Source organism: Trachemys scripta, chromosome 7, assembly GCF_013100865.1.
Source record: "Trachemys scripta elegans isolate TJP31775 chromosome 7, CAS_Tse_1.0, whole genome shotgun sequence".
NCBI lineage: Eukaryota > Metazoa > Chordata > Testudines > Emydidae > Trachemys > Trachemys scripta.
This window is the reverse complement of record NC_048304.1, coordinates 51,838,039-51,851,208: the sequence shown is the minus strand read 5'-3', so window position 1 is coordinate 51,851,208 and position 13,170 is coordinate 51,838,039. Positions and strand designations below refer to the sequence as shown.

Genomic DNA, 13,170 nt, shown 5'->3' with positions numbered 1-13,170 from the left:
GTTGGTAGGGCAACTCCCACCTTTTCATGGTGTGTGTGTGTGTGTGTGTGTGTATATATATATACACATACAACACACACACAGTTAGATCTATCTATATCTATCTCCTTACTATATGTTCCATTCTATGCATCCAATGAAGTCAGCTGTAGCCCACGAAAGCTTATGCTCAAATGAATTTGTTAGTCTCTAAGGTGCCACAAGTACTCCTTTTTTCCCCCTACAAAAAGAACAGTTCTCCCAGTCAGAATGCCTTATCAGAATTGGGATAAGAATGTCCACTTGGGCAGTTATACCAGTGTAACTATACCACTTTAAATTCACACCACTACCTGATCCCAGGATTACTTCCCCATGTAAACAAGTTCTAAGAAGAGGATGGGCCGCAACAGAAGGGCTGTGATTTCCCAGTGTTTGAAACTCACCAGGTTGAAGTGCTGATTGCCTAAGCCAATAGCTCCAAGAGGTGTGAACTCCCCCATCCATATCCATGGAACCCAGTGACAATATGAGGCTAAGGCCTTGTCTACACTGCAGAGTTTTTCTCCACAAAAGACAGCTTTTGGCAACAAAACAGTGGAGGTGTACACACTGCAATGCCACTTTTGGCAACAAAACTCCCCAGTTTTGGCAACAAAATAAAATCACCTCGACAAAAGTCATAGGGGGATTTTTACACAAAAGTTGTGTCACCAAAGTGCCACTGTAGACACCATGCTTGATTTTGCTTTAATTGGCCTTCAGAAGGTGTCTCAGAATGCTGATCCTGACCATTCTGGTCAGCAGTTCCAACTCTGCTGCACTGCAGCCAGATAAGCAATCATTGGCCCCTCCTCCTTTAAAGCCCCAGTGAAATTTCACTTCCTGTTTGCTCGGCATGGAGAGCTCACATCACATCTTCCCAGCTGACCACAGCAGCTCCACACGGCAAATGCTCTCTTGCTTGGAACACTGCAGAGCTGTTGGATCTGCTCAGTATTTGGGAAGAGGAGGCTGTGCAGTTCCAGCTGCACTTCAGCCATAGGAATTTTGATACCTATGGGCAGATTTCGCGAAGCTTGTGCGAAAAGGGCTATATCAGGACACGTTGCAGTGCAGAGCAAAGATTGAGGTGCTGAGGCAGGCATATCAGAATGCAAGGGAGACAAATCATCACTCTGGTACTGCGCTGAAGACCTGCCATTTCTATAAGGAGTTGGACACAATCCTCAGCAGCGACCCCACCTCCACTGCCAAGAGCCCTGTGAATACTTCGGCGGGGCTGGAGCCAGCAGAAAATGGACCTAACCCAGAGAACGAAGTCATTGACAAAGAGGAGGAGGCAGATGACAATGTGGAGCCCACAGCAATGTCACCTGGTGGTGTGTCAGGTCAGGAGCTGTTCTCCACTCCAGAGATGTCTAGCCAGTGTTGGTAGTCGCACTCTGGCGAGCAAGAAGCAGAAGAGGAGACCCCGGGTAAGTGATTTTGCTTTGTGAAGTGCAGAGGTGGGTTGAAAGCATAGAAATGTACAAGGCCGGCTGGGTGTGTGTGTGCTGGACATTTACCCATGCAGCTAAGCAGCATGGCGGAACAGGGTGTTGATGCACACCAAGATTTCACAGGAATCCTCCAAAAAGATCTCTAAGAAACTTTCCTGGAGGAAAGTTCCTTGACAGAGCTGCTTTGTTCCTTCTCCCATTGAAGTAAAGTTTCCAGTGCCATTCTGCAATCACTTATGCAGGGACCAAAGAGGCATACAGGCAAGCACCATAGGGATCGGGGAAGAAACTGCAAGTGTGCAGTATATGCACCCTTGCTCCCCTGCTTACTCTTGGGAGTGAGATATCTAGTACAATGACCCCCGCCTATGGAAAAGGGTGGGAAAATTTAGAATACTGTCCCTAATCGATTGCTCCGTGACCCTTTCATATTGCTCTTCTCCCCATGTACAATCCCTCCACCCCAGGGTAAACTCACCATGCTTGGTGTGTTCTCCAGCATGTGTGCTTGTCACAGGTCAGTAAGAAAGTGATTGATATGGTAGTAGAGGTGTATTTTACCGAACTATTTCAATGTTGTGCGTGTACTTAATCATGCTTCTGTGTATTGTTCCTTGTGCTTCTGCAGATGTGGCCTTCAGAGGCACTCCCTACACACAAGCAGGGCATCTCTGCTGGATAAGAAAGTGCACAAGATTGAGCAAGGAAGACATGTGCCAGGAGGTGATGCAATGCTCAGATGCCGAAAACAGGGAATGCAGGCAGTGAAGGGAAATTGAAAAGGCAGGACAAAAAAAAAAAAAAGAGAGGCCTACACTAAGGCCGCAACAGAGAGGATGATTAAAGTTATGGAAAAGCGAACTGCCCCTCATAACCCGCCAGATTGAGCAGATGTGTGCCCACCCTCTCCTTCAGCACATTCAGAATTTCTTTCCCATGACCTCCCCAAACTCCACCCGCAAATTCTTTTCCACCGTGTGGGACTTCTTCCTGTCCCGTTCACTCCACCCCCCGGACACTTTTTCAAATGATAGCTGGACTTACGCACAGCTCTGAAAGTTGGCCCTCCCCTGGTACTGCCTCTCTCCTCCAGCAATTGTGTCTCTGTGTGGTGTTTTGAATGACAATAACTTTGTTTCCTGCAAATTGTGATAGCAGATGGCAGCAACAAATACACAGGCAGTTAAATCACTTGCGTACATTGAATCTAGGCCACAAAAATCTCAAGTACTTCCTTGCAAAACTTAATTTCATTAAGCATTGCAGTCCTGAGCACAGCAACATACATTACTGGTTCAAATCTTCAAAGTGTTCCATCAAAGCCTCCCTGATTCAAATTGCCCCTGTGGGCATGGGCCGCGGGATGTGTTCTCCCGCAGCCCCCATTGGCCTGGAACAGCAAATTGTGGCCAGTGGGAGCTGCAATCAGCCAAACCTGGGGACGCTGCAGATAAACAAAACCTTCCCAGCCCGCCAGCAGATTTCCTTGACAGGCCTCGTGCCAAAGGTTGCCGATCCCTGTGCTATGCCAACAGAGGAAGATAGTGTGAACATGCAACAATGATTTTCTTTTGGCGCTTTTGGATAGTTGACAAAATTTTTGGCGAAAAAATACATTGTAGATATGGCCTATGTCTATACTACAGATCTTGCGGCAGCACAGCTGTTACCACTTCAGCTGTGCTGCTGTAAGGTCTCCCATGAAGCTGCTTTATGCCAGTGGGAGAGAGCTCTCCCGCCGGCATAATTAAACCACTCCCAAGGAAAGGCAGTAGCTATGTCTGTGGGAGAGTGTTTCCCCCCAATGTAGCGCTGTCCACCGGTGCTTTTGTTGGTGAAACTTATGTGGGTTGTGGGGGGGGGGAGGAAGGGGAAAAGTGTTTTCCACAACCCTGACCGACAAAAGTGCTAGTGTAGACAAAGCCTTAGTCTGTGGCTGTTTTGCCTGAGTAACAGCACAAGAGAGGAGACCCTTCAAAGTTTTACAAGCGGAGCAAGATGCTAAATGTTTTATAATGAAGAACAATTAAGTTCAGTATTTACTGAACCATGAGCTATACAAGTTTCAAGTCAGGCACTAGTACTGCATTTATTTGCTATCTTCTGCCTCCAGTGCTCCAACCTAACAGTCTGGGCTCTAAAGACAGATGTGCACAGAAGGCAGTGGAGGCGGAGGGAGGGGCAGTGTTCCTTGTTTACAGGGCATGACAAAGTGGGGATTTTCCCTTATGTTGTATGTGAGCTTATATGAGTCAGAGTCTTACTGTTTTCTGTGAATGCTGTGTGTGCCTCAGTTTCCCTGTGTATCACACCAATGTCTAAGTGGTGGGAATAAGGGTGCATGACTTTTCCAGAGGCTACTCCAGCTGCCTGCACAGAAGCTATGGCCACCCCTTTGTAACCTGAGATCCAGGAGGGGAATGTGACCAGGTGACTCTTGGCCCCAAAGCGAGACAAAGACCAGAGGAGCAACAACAGGTAGGACAGGGGCCAGGCAGCTGGAAGCAAGTCAGTCTCAGCTGGCTTGGGGGAGGGCCAGAGCCCTGGCCCTGGGCTCCCCTCCCCCCAAGATGGACTTGGCTGAAAGTCCCTGATTTCTGTGCTAACAAGTTCTGTTCTACACTGTGTTCCAGTCGACAAATAAAACTTCTGTTTTACTGACTGGCTGAGAGTCACGTCTGACTGCAGAGTTGGGGTGCAGGGCCCTCTGACTTTCCCCAGGAGCCCTGCCTGGGCAGACTCGCTGCGGGAAGCGCACAGTGTGGAAGGGGATGCTGAATGCTCTGACGTCAGACCCAGGAAGGTCGAAGCTGTGTAAGTTTCTTGCTCTGGAGACAGTATGCTCAGAGAGAGGAGGCATGCTCCCCCAGAGTCCTGACTGGCTTCTTATGGAATAGTTCCAGAACAACGCCCCAGTGACTCCGGTCTCCAGCCCTGGTGTCATCTGGGACCCCTACACATGCATCTCACAGTCTTGCCCGTTTATTCATCCTCCCAAGGGAGCAGCCCTTTTAATGATACAGCTCTGGCTGGAGTAACACTCCTCGCATCACTGTGGTTAGATAGCAAGTGCCCCAACGTGTACCCTGCCATGCCAGTGCACTTTTTCCAACTCAGTGGTTACTCACCCATCTAGGTGGCCCCCCACAGCTATGCTTCTCTGAAATAGCACTCCTTCAGCTCCCACAGCAACCCAGAATATTTAGGCTGTAGCCTCTCTCCCTGTCATTCCCATAGCATAATGATAGACTGACAGATACGGCTATTTCCTGCAATATCTTTGGGAGAAATTATTGATTTAAGTTTAAATAGCTATGGAATCTAATGTACTATAAATGCAAAGTTCACATGTTGTTAGCTTGTATACAACTTTGCTGGGGGGGAGAGAACATGGCAATGTTCCCTCTAATTTTTTTACATCCATATGTGGAATAAATTTTATGTGCACCGAGGTAGTGTGCGCTTGTGCGCCACCAGTTGAAACCATCAACCTAGATATAATATATTGTGACAAAGCTCTGTCCTTGACTCCATGGGTCCTGCGTTTCCTTGCGGATTTTGCTAGCCTCAGAGGCTCACTGTGACCCTCCACGTAGCCCTTCTCTCTCTAGAGGCAAGGGTCACAACTTACTGAGCCATTTTCATCATAAGCCAACAAGGAAGGTGTCTCAGTGATTAATCAGGGAGGGGAGGGGGGAGCTTAGGCCTGCCCTCTACTCCAGGCTCCAGCCCAGGGACCCTAAAATTAGCAGCTATGGTAGCTGACTTTTTGGAAATAGGACATATACAATTCCTTGGGCCACTCCCCCCCCCCGCAGCCCCCACTCAATATCTCCTTCACCATTACCTCAGGGCCTCCTTCCTTGCACTTGATATGGATTTGTACGGCTTCGTTCCTCCAACAGCGCGGCTTCCTCCTATAGCTCCTGACACCCACACCTCACTGACTAACTAGGAGGCTTTTAACTAGTTCCAGCCAGCCCTTGATTGGCTTCAGGTGTCCCAATCAGTCTAGCTATCTCCACTGCCTTCTAGAAGGATCTTAATTGGCCCCAGGTGTCTTGATTAACCTGGAGCAACTGCCATTTGGTTACTATGGTACCAGGGATTTGTTTAGCCTGGGGCTAACATACCTGTTCCTCACTACTTTACTGTAGCCATCTGGCCTTGCCTCATCACAATATATTTTTTAAAAGTTACCATAGGGATAATTACTCCAGCCAGGACAGGTTAGTCATTTTAGAACTCACTACCCAAAGAATTCAATTTAAGTGTAAGAGAGAAACAAAAATTACAACATGCATAGACCAGTCAAAACATTAAAATAACACACTTAGAAGGAATAAAATTACAGAGAATACATGTGCATTGCAGAAAGTACCAAGTAGTAACAACACCACCACCACCACTAGTATCTGTTGGGATGTGAGTGTGTCACAGACACACTGTTCGTGGGTGCTGGCTGTTGGGGAAAGCTGTGCACTCTCTTTTTAAGATACTCACTGAAAGCTCCCCTGCTCCGTCCTGAGCCCTGCTGTCTCCCCTCCCCTGCTCTGTGGAGATGGGGTACATGGTGGGGGGGAAGAGAGAAAGAGATTGAGACTGCGTGAGCTGGCTGCTCGGGAAATCTCAGAAACAGCACACTGTCTCATTAAGAAAGGCACTCAGTCACTCACCATTCAGACTTCAGCAGCTCTGAGTCCTCTTGAGCCAGGTTGTCCCCTCTGCCCTGCTCTGAAGAGATGGAGTACAGGGGGAGGAGGATACTCTGACATCAACACCGTCTCCCCCCCCACACACACACACACACTCTGCACAGCCAGCAGGAGGGTTCCAGGAGCAGCTGCATGATGGAGCAATGTGGGGGGGAGGAGCACCTCAACACATGCTGCCAGCTGTGCACACACTAATCAGCTGGGCAGCATTTGAATCTCTCCTGCATGGCCACCCAAGCACACAACTTACAGGGAACACAGAAACATCGTAAAAAGATGCTGGAAGGTATTATGAGCTTAAAAAAAACCAACCAAACAAAATATCTTAAACAATGTGACAGACAAGGCAGCACTTTTGGAAGAAACAAAATTAAGTGGGTTTCCCAGGAAATACCCAGGGGAAGAGGAAGGCAGACCCAACCTTTTGAAGCTACAGCCTGCGGAGAGAACCACCGTCTGGCTAATTACTTATTCAAGGTCTCCGTAGATCAAAGATAGACTGTAAAAGGAGGGACTCAGACTCATGGATGTGACTGTTCTGAGCTAATAGCTGTTATGAATTAGTAACCACAGAAAAACCTCTATTGAGGTTTATATAACTGTTTGCCTACCGGAGCCCTTATTAGACTTGGGGGTGAGTACTGACATGTGTGTTGGTTTGTTTATTGTTTTAATATGTTTTTTGCTAATGCTTTCATCTTAAGAATAAATGTGCTTGTTTAGAAAGAGCTGTGGGGTAACTTAACTGTGGGTAATTACAGTTTATAGCCTCTAACGAGAAAGCAAAGCAGACCTGCTTAGGCAGTCTGACATGCTGGGGAATTCGCAGTGTAACAGGGAACTGTGCAGTCTGGAGAGCCAGAAGGGGGAGAGAAACAGGTCTCCCCACAAGAGAGGTGACAGCTGAGGAGCTAGAAGCCTAGAGTGGGTGCCCTTGCTGGACCCAGGAGGGGGAACATAGGTGAAGTTGCCCGGGACTGTGACAGACATCTCTTTAATAAGCCAAGATCCTGATCAGGATGGCTAGGTCTCAGGCTGGGGAATAGACACTCCTCCTGTTTAAACAGCATGGAAAATAGAAGATTACAACATCTAAGAGAAAAGTTTGTCCTTTCTTATGAGTTCTCTTCTCTCTAAGGCAGGCCTGCACAACATGCAGCCCGCGGGGGGATTCTAAACCCCTGCACACATCTGTCTCGCGTCCCAACTGCACATTTGTCAGGACACCCTTTAACCGCTCGCTCACCATCACCGCCAAAGTCCCAAGGCTAGCGTGGCGGCGCTTCCTGGGGCAGCTCCCAGTGGCGTGCCTGCTCGCCGACAGGAGCCAGCAACGCAGGCGGCTGAGTCCAGCCCAATCGGAGCTGTGGGGGTGGGGCTTTCAGGTGCCCTCCCCCTCCCCCCCCCCCCGACCCCACGAGATTTTTGCGCCCCCCCGCGCCCCCGGCCCCCCCCCCCCCCCCCAAACAGGGCCCGGGGCAGGGGGCCCGCGCGCCCCGGGGGCCCCCCCCCCCCCCCCACCCCAAGCGGGACATGGGCACGGAGCCCCCGTGCGCTGCCAGGCCTCCCCCCCGCCCGCCCCAAGCAGGACACGGAACCCACGCGCGCTGCCCCCTCCCCCCCAGCGGGACACGGGGCTCAGCCACTGCCCCAGTCCTGAGCGCTTTTTGGCCCACCCCCCCGGGACTCCTGCCCTATCCAACCTCCCGTGTTCCTTGATGCCCCCCCTGGGACCCCTGCCCCATCTACCCCCCTTCCCTGTCCCCTGACTACCCCCCGCCGCCCCATCCAACCTCTCCTCTCATTCCTGATGGCCCCCTGGGACCCCTGTCCCATCCAACCACCCCTTCTCCCTGTCCCCTGACCACCCTTGGAACCCCTGTCCCCGACTGCCTCCCACTGCCCCATCCAACCCCTGCTCCTTCCTGACTGCCCCCTGGAACCCTTGCCCCCATTCAATCCCCCTGTTCCCTGCCCTCTGACCACCCTGACCCCTATCCCCCCCCCCCCCACCCCTCTGAACTCCCCTGCCCGCTATCCAACACCCCCTCCCTGCTCCCTTACCGCGCTGCCTGGAGGTGGCTGGTGGTGCTACAGCCGCGCCGCTCGGCTGGAGCTGGGCCATGCCGCCACCGCACAGTGCCTGGAGCACCGGGTCAGGCTGAGCTTGCAGTCCCCCCGCTTCCCGCGAATCAGCTGTTCGCGCAGGAAGCCTGGGAGGGCTGAGAAGCAAGCAGCGGCTTTGCGCTCAGGCCCAGGGAGGCGGAGCGGAGGTGAGCTGGGGCGGGGAGCGGTTCCCCTTTGCGCCCCTCCCCCCGGGTTACATGCTGTGGTGCGGGCTGCTCCCCCCACCCCAGCTCACCTCCGCTCCGTCTCCACCTCCCTAGGCTTGAGCACAAAGCTGCCGCTTGCTTCTCTGCCCTCCCAGGCTTCCCGCGCAAACAGCTGATCCACGGGAAGCGGGGGGGGGGGGGGGGGGGGGGGGTGTTTCTGCGGGGCCAGGGGGTTTTGGCCCTCAGCTGTTTTCTTTGGAGTAATATGGCCCTCGCCGCTTTACGAGTTGTGCAGGCCTGCTCTAAGGGCTTGTCTACACTTGAAAGGCTATCACTGGCCTCTCTGCTGAGAGTTTAGTGCCATCTGTGATATAGCCCTCTGAACAGAAACCGCTTGTTCCCTCAGTTCACAGAAGTTGAATAGATGTCCAATGATTTTCCATCACTATCAACTAAGGTTGAATTTAAACTAGTGGCCTAAAAGTGAAAGGCACAATGTCTCAGCCCAGTCTCACCTTCCTCCAAGTCTTCTTTTACTAAAAGAGCAACAGAGACAATACCAAGGCCCTCACATAGAATACTGTGTGCAGTTCTGCTTACCACATCACAAAAAAAGGATAGCAGAAATAGAAGAGGTTCAGAGGTGGACAATTCATGACCTGAAAAGATTTCTGAATGACAAGAGATTGAAAAGACAGGCTATCTAGTTTAGAGATGACAAATAAGAGGGCCATGAAAGCAGCATATAAAATAACAAATGGTACAGAAAAAGGTATATCAGGCCCTTATCATCCTCCCTCATAAAAGAAGAATGAATGGAAAAGCATTAAATGCAAACTTAGAACTGGTAAAAACAAAACACTTTACACATACAGCTCAATTAGCCCGTAGAAGTCATTGCCACAGGATATTGAGACAAGATCTTAAGAGGACTCTAAAGGACTGAGCATTTATACAGATAAAATCCAGAATTACATTAGAAAGGATTAACAAAGACAGCAATAGTTCAGAAGAGATATAAACCCTCATGTGCCACAATATGCACTAACTTTTAATTTGCAGGCTTTAGGAAGAAACTGTCTGGTCTTAGAGGGACCACAAGTCTGATCTGCTATAGAAAATATATCATTCATCATGCTGTTTACTATATAATTAATGTACTCATGATTTGACTCAAGGTACATTTGGAATTTGGAATTAAACTTCAAAGAATGCAAAACAAGTTAGAAATTTTTTTTATTAATTGAATAAAACTGCCAAAGTGTTTTCCTCACTTCCCAATGCTGAAATCTAGGCTAGAAGAAGCTATAATCTTAAAAAGGTTAGATGACTGACGAATACACTGCAAAAACTGAACTAGAGATTTCTGCTAAATTGAAACCAAAAGTAATTAAGGAAAAAAGGTTTTCTGCGGAACAGAAACTGAAAGTACTGACATTTAGAAAAAAGCACTAGCATTCTCTCCATTATAAAGACTGAAAACAATCTAGATGCTTAATGCAGTGCATTGGATATTGTGCCATGTTTACAAAGCATGACCTCAAAAGTTAAAGATGTTTTCCATCTGATTCTGTATAGAAAAAAGCAGCTTTCAAATCATTAGTTAAAGTTTACCAGTGTTCATTGATCCCTTTTTTAAATTGTTTAAAGGTTGGCAAGTTCAAATTTAGTTTTAAATGAGTTTAGGGTTTGTTCGTTTTTTAACTTAATTTAAAAATTCAATTAAAATCAGATTTTTTAAAAACAATTCACCTTGGGGATTGGTCCTGCTTTGAGCAGGGGGCTGGACTAGATGAACTCCTGAAGTCCCTTCCAACCCTGATATTCTAGGATTCTATGATTGGACAGATGCCAGTTAAGTATACTGTGTACAAACAAAACTTACAGAACTTGAGCCAAACGCAACAACTCTGGTGTTTGTGAATGTAAATAATCAGAAACTATATACGGGTGACCTTAGAAGCACAGCCAAGTCCCATCCACCCAACCGAATCTATGAAAGATCTGTGCATTTATGATTAGCTCACTCTGACTGATTTCAAGAGACATTCCTTCTGCTTGAGGGTCTGACTAAAACAATACTGCATTTAGGGTAATATTTTGATAGACTGGGCTTCAACAGACTGCCGTAGCAGCACTTCCAATACAAATCTGAGAAGACCAGAGCTACAAATACGTACACAGAACTTACATGAACAGACAGACAACCAAGAGCTGAGAATCAAACAGAAGGCAGAAGAGACACTTGAGTATGCATCACTAGGTCATTCCACTGTACTGCTAATCCTAAAAATCTGAGCAAATGCCTGCTGTTTGTGGATGAATGCTTCTTCAAGGAAGAGGTACACCTGAGTGGCTCCTGGCCCCACTGTCAGGTGGCTATCTCAACCACAGACTGTTCATTAGCAGGAGAGGCTGTCACATGGGAAAGTTGTGAAGAACCAGAGTTGGCTGCTGCGAGCAGCAAGCCAAGGACCTCACTGTTCAGAAGAGACTCCCAATAGTAACTCTGATCTCTCCCTGCCCTTGTGGCCTTCAACTTTCCCCACCCAGTGTCCTCTTCAATTCATGTGGTCACCACCCCAAGCAGCTGAAAGGTGATAGCCCCCAGGGAAGGAACAGAGGGTGATTTTTTCATACTGTTCTAAATACCCCTGCCACCTTTAAATGGGAAGTGAAGCCAGAAGATGTAAACAGGAAACTGTAAGCCAGTGAAGCAAACCTAAGCAGTGTAATACTGCCTGCAGCTCATCTAAATAAACAGCTGCATTGAAGGGCATGGGGAAAGTATGAACCATCATTTGAAGATGCTGGGGGAAGACCCAGTGCCTAGCATATTTGAAAAACCAAAGAGAGATCCTGAATTTTATGTAGTTCAATCTCAGCCCAACGTTGCCTCCACAGACTTTCCCAAAACACATCATCTTTAACTGCTCAAAGTTCTGAAATGAAAACAAAAGATTCAGCTCGGAGCTGGGCTATCACAACCCAAGAAATATTTTACAGAATTCTAAGGGGCAGGGAAGAGAGCTGCAGATTCCCAGGGACAGCTATCGCAACCCTAACTACATAGTCATCTTAACAGTGAAACTGCCTAGTGGGTAAGAAAGACCGATTTTAGCATTACTGAGATGTGAGAGATTTTTTAAAAGAGGAATCTGAGCCCTAGCTCTTTGCCATATTAACTGCAATACAGATTCCCTGACCAAGAGCCATTTACTGAATATATACATCTTTACTAATTTAGCAGATGCAAATGCACAGCTCAAACAGAACCTGCTCTAAGCATATTGGCATATGGGGTTTTAATGATAAACTTGTGATAAACTTCAGAGGGATAGCCGTGTTAGTCTGTTTCAGCAAAAACAAGGAGGAGTCTATGGGTCATAGAGCATACGTTTCCGTGGGCTAATAAACTGGTTAGTCTTAAAGGTGCCATAAAACTCCTCTTTGTTTTTATGATAAACTGTCAGCCAACTTCAGGCAAACTAACTTGCCCACACTAAAAAAAAAACAACCAAAACAAAAACCGTTAAATGAAGAAGGGGCAATATACACAAGATCATACCATCCATGCACTGTGCTATATTAACAAATAAATTGACGCTTTGGAAACTACAAAAGAAAAGTTAAACCCAGGTGAATCTGGATGGAAGAGGAGCAGCTAAGGTGGCAATATGCCATGACATAGGGTAATTGGGAAGGTACCACAGATATACCACAGCACATTTACAGAGAGAAATACGGGCGGCAGGCTTAGAGCATTAAGACCCTTGAGGGTTATAAATCCTGTGACTAATTCAAATCCAGTCCAGGTCAGAATTGAGCAAAAGTCAGTACACTATGTCTCACATGCTTCAGCCTGACTCCTATCTGGCGGTCCACAAATGTTGGTCTCAGTCCAATTCCCCAGCCCAATGGGCAAACAAGCATATTACATCTCCAGTGATGTCAAGCTGGCACCTTTTGTTAGAATTAAAACTTTCTTTAACCAGCACACCTGGTCCTTTTTTTTTTTTAATTAACATTGCCATTCGATAAACATGCCCTGTCTCTAATAGAGATTCAACTCACAAGTCACTAGACAGGACAGCGTTATAATGATGCTCGCTCCAAGTCAACACCTGTTAGAGAGAGATCTCATGGCCAGAGTCCTGTAGAATGTCGCGTTAAACAGAAGTTCGTTGTTGTAACGATCGCTAGTTTGTCCCCGACATTTCATGTCTGGGATTATAAGACCGGTAAAGCCCCCCCTAACAAACAAACAGTGCTAACAACGAGGGGAACCGTCCTTTCAACGTCTAGGGAAACATTTTAACAAAGCCCCGACCCCCATTCCCTCCTGGCTATAGCAGTGCGGTACGTGGAGGATAGGTCCAGCCCTGCCGCCGCCCCCATCCCCATCCCCCACGCCTCTTGGCCCACGTCTGCTCCCAGCCCCGCGCTCCCCCACCCGCAGGACTCGCTCCCCTGCCCCAAGCCCCGGCCGGTGCACGCTCGCCCCTCCCCAACCCGTCCCGGTGCCCTGGGGCCGCCCTCACTCACCAGGACGGGCTCTCCCTGCCGCCCGGGGGACGCGGCGCTGGGACCCCCGGTTCCGGCTCGGTCCTGGCGCCCCCTCGCCCGCTCCTGATCTGTTCCAATCAACAACAAGATGGCGGCGCCCGGGAAGGCGGAGACTCTGCCAGCTGCCGTCATAGC

General features: G+C 48.6%; 1 protein-coding gene across 5 annotated transcripts in view; it reads right to left on the bottom strand.

The window, feature by feature from the left end:
- IP6K1 (inositol hexakisphosphate kinase 1) overlaps window positions 1–13,170 on the bottom strand; it is a 109,861-nt gene extending 96,691 nt beyond the window's left edge. For 4 of the 5 annotated variants that reach the window (XM_034777966.1, XM_034777967.1, XM_034777968.1 and 1 more), the window contains exon 1: window positions 13,015–13,170. The gene's annotated coding sequence lies outside the window, so the exon portion shown is untranslated. The remainder of the gene's footprint in view (window positions 1–13,014) is intronic. The other variant, XM_034777969.1, reaches the window with a different exon arrangement.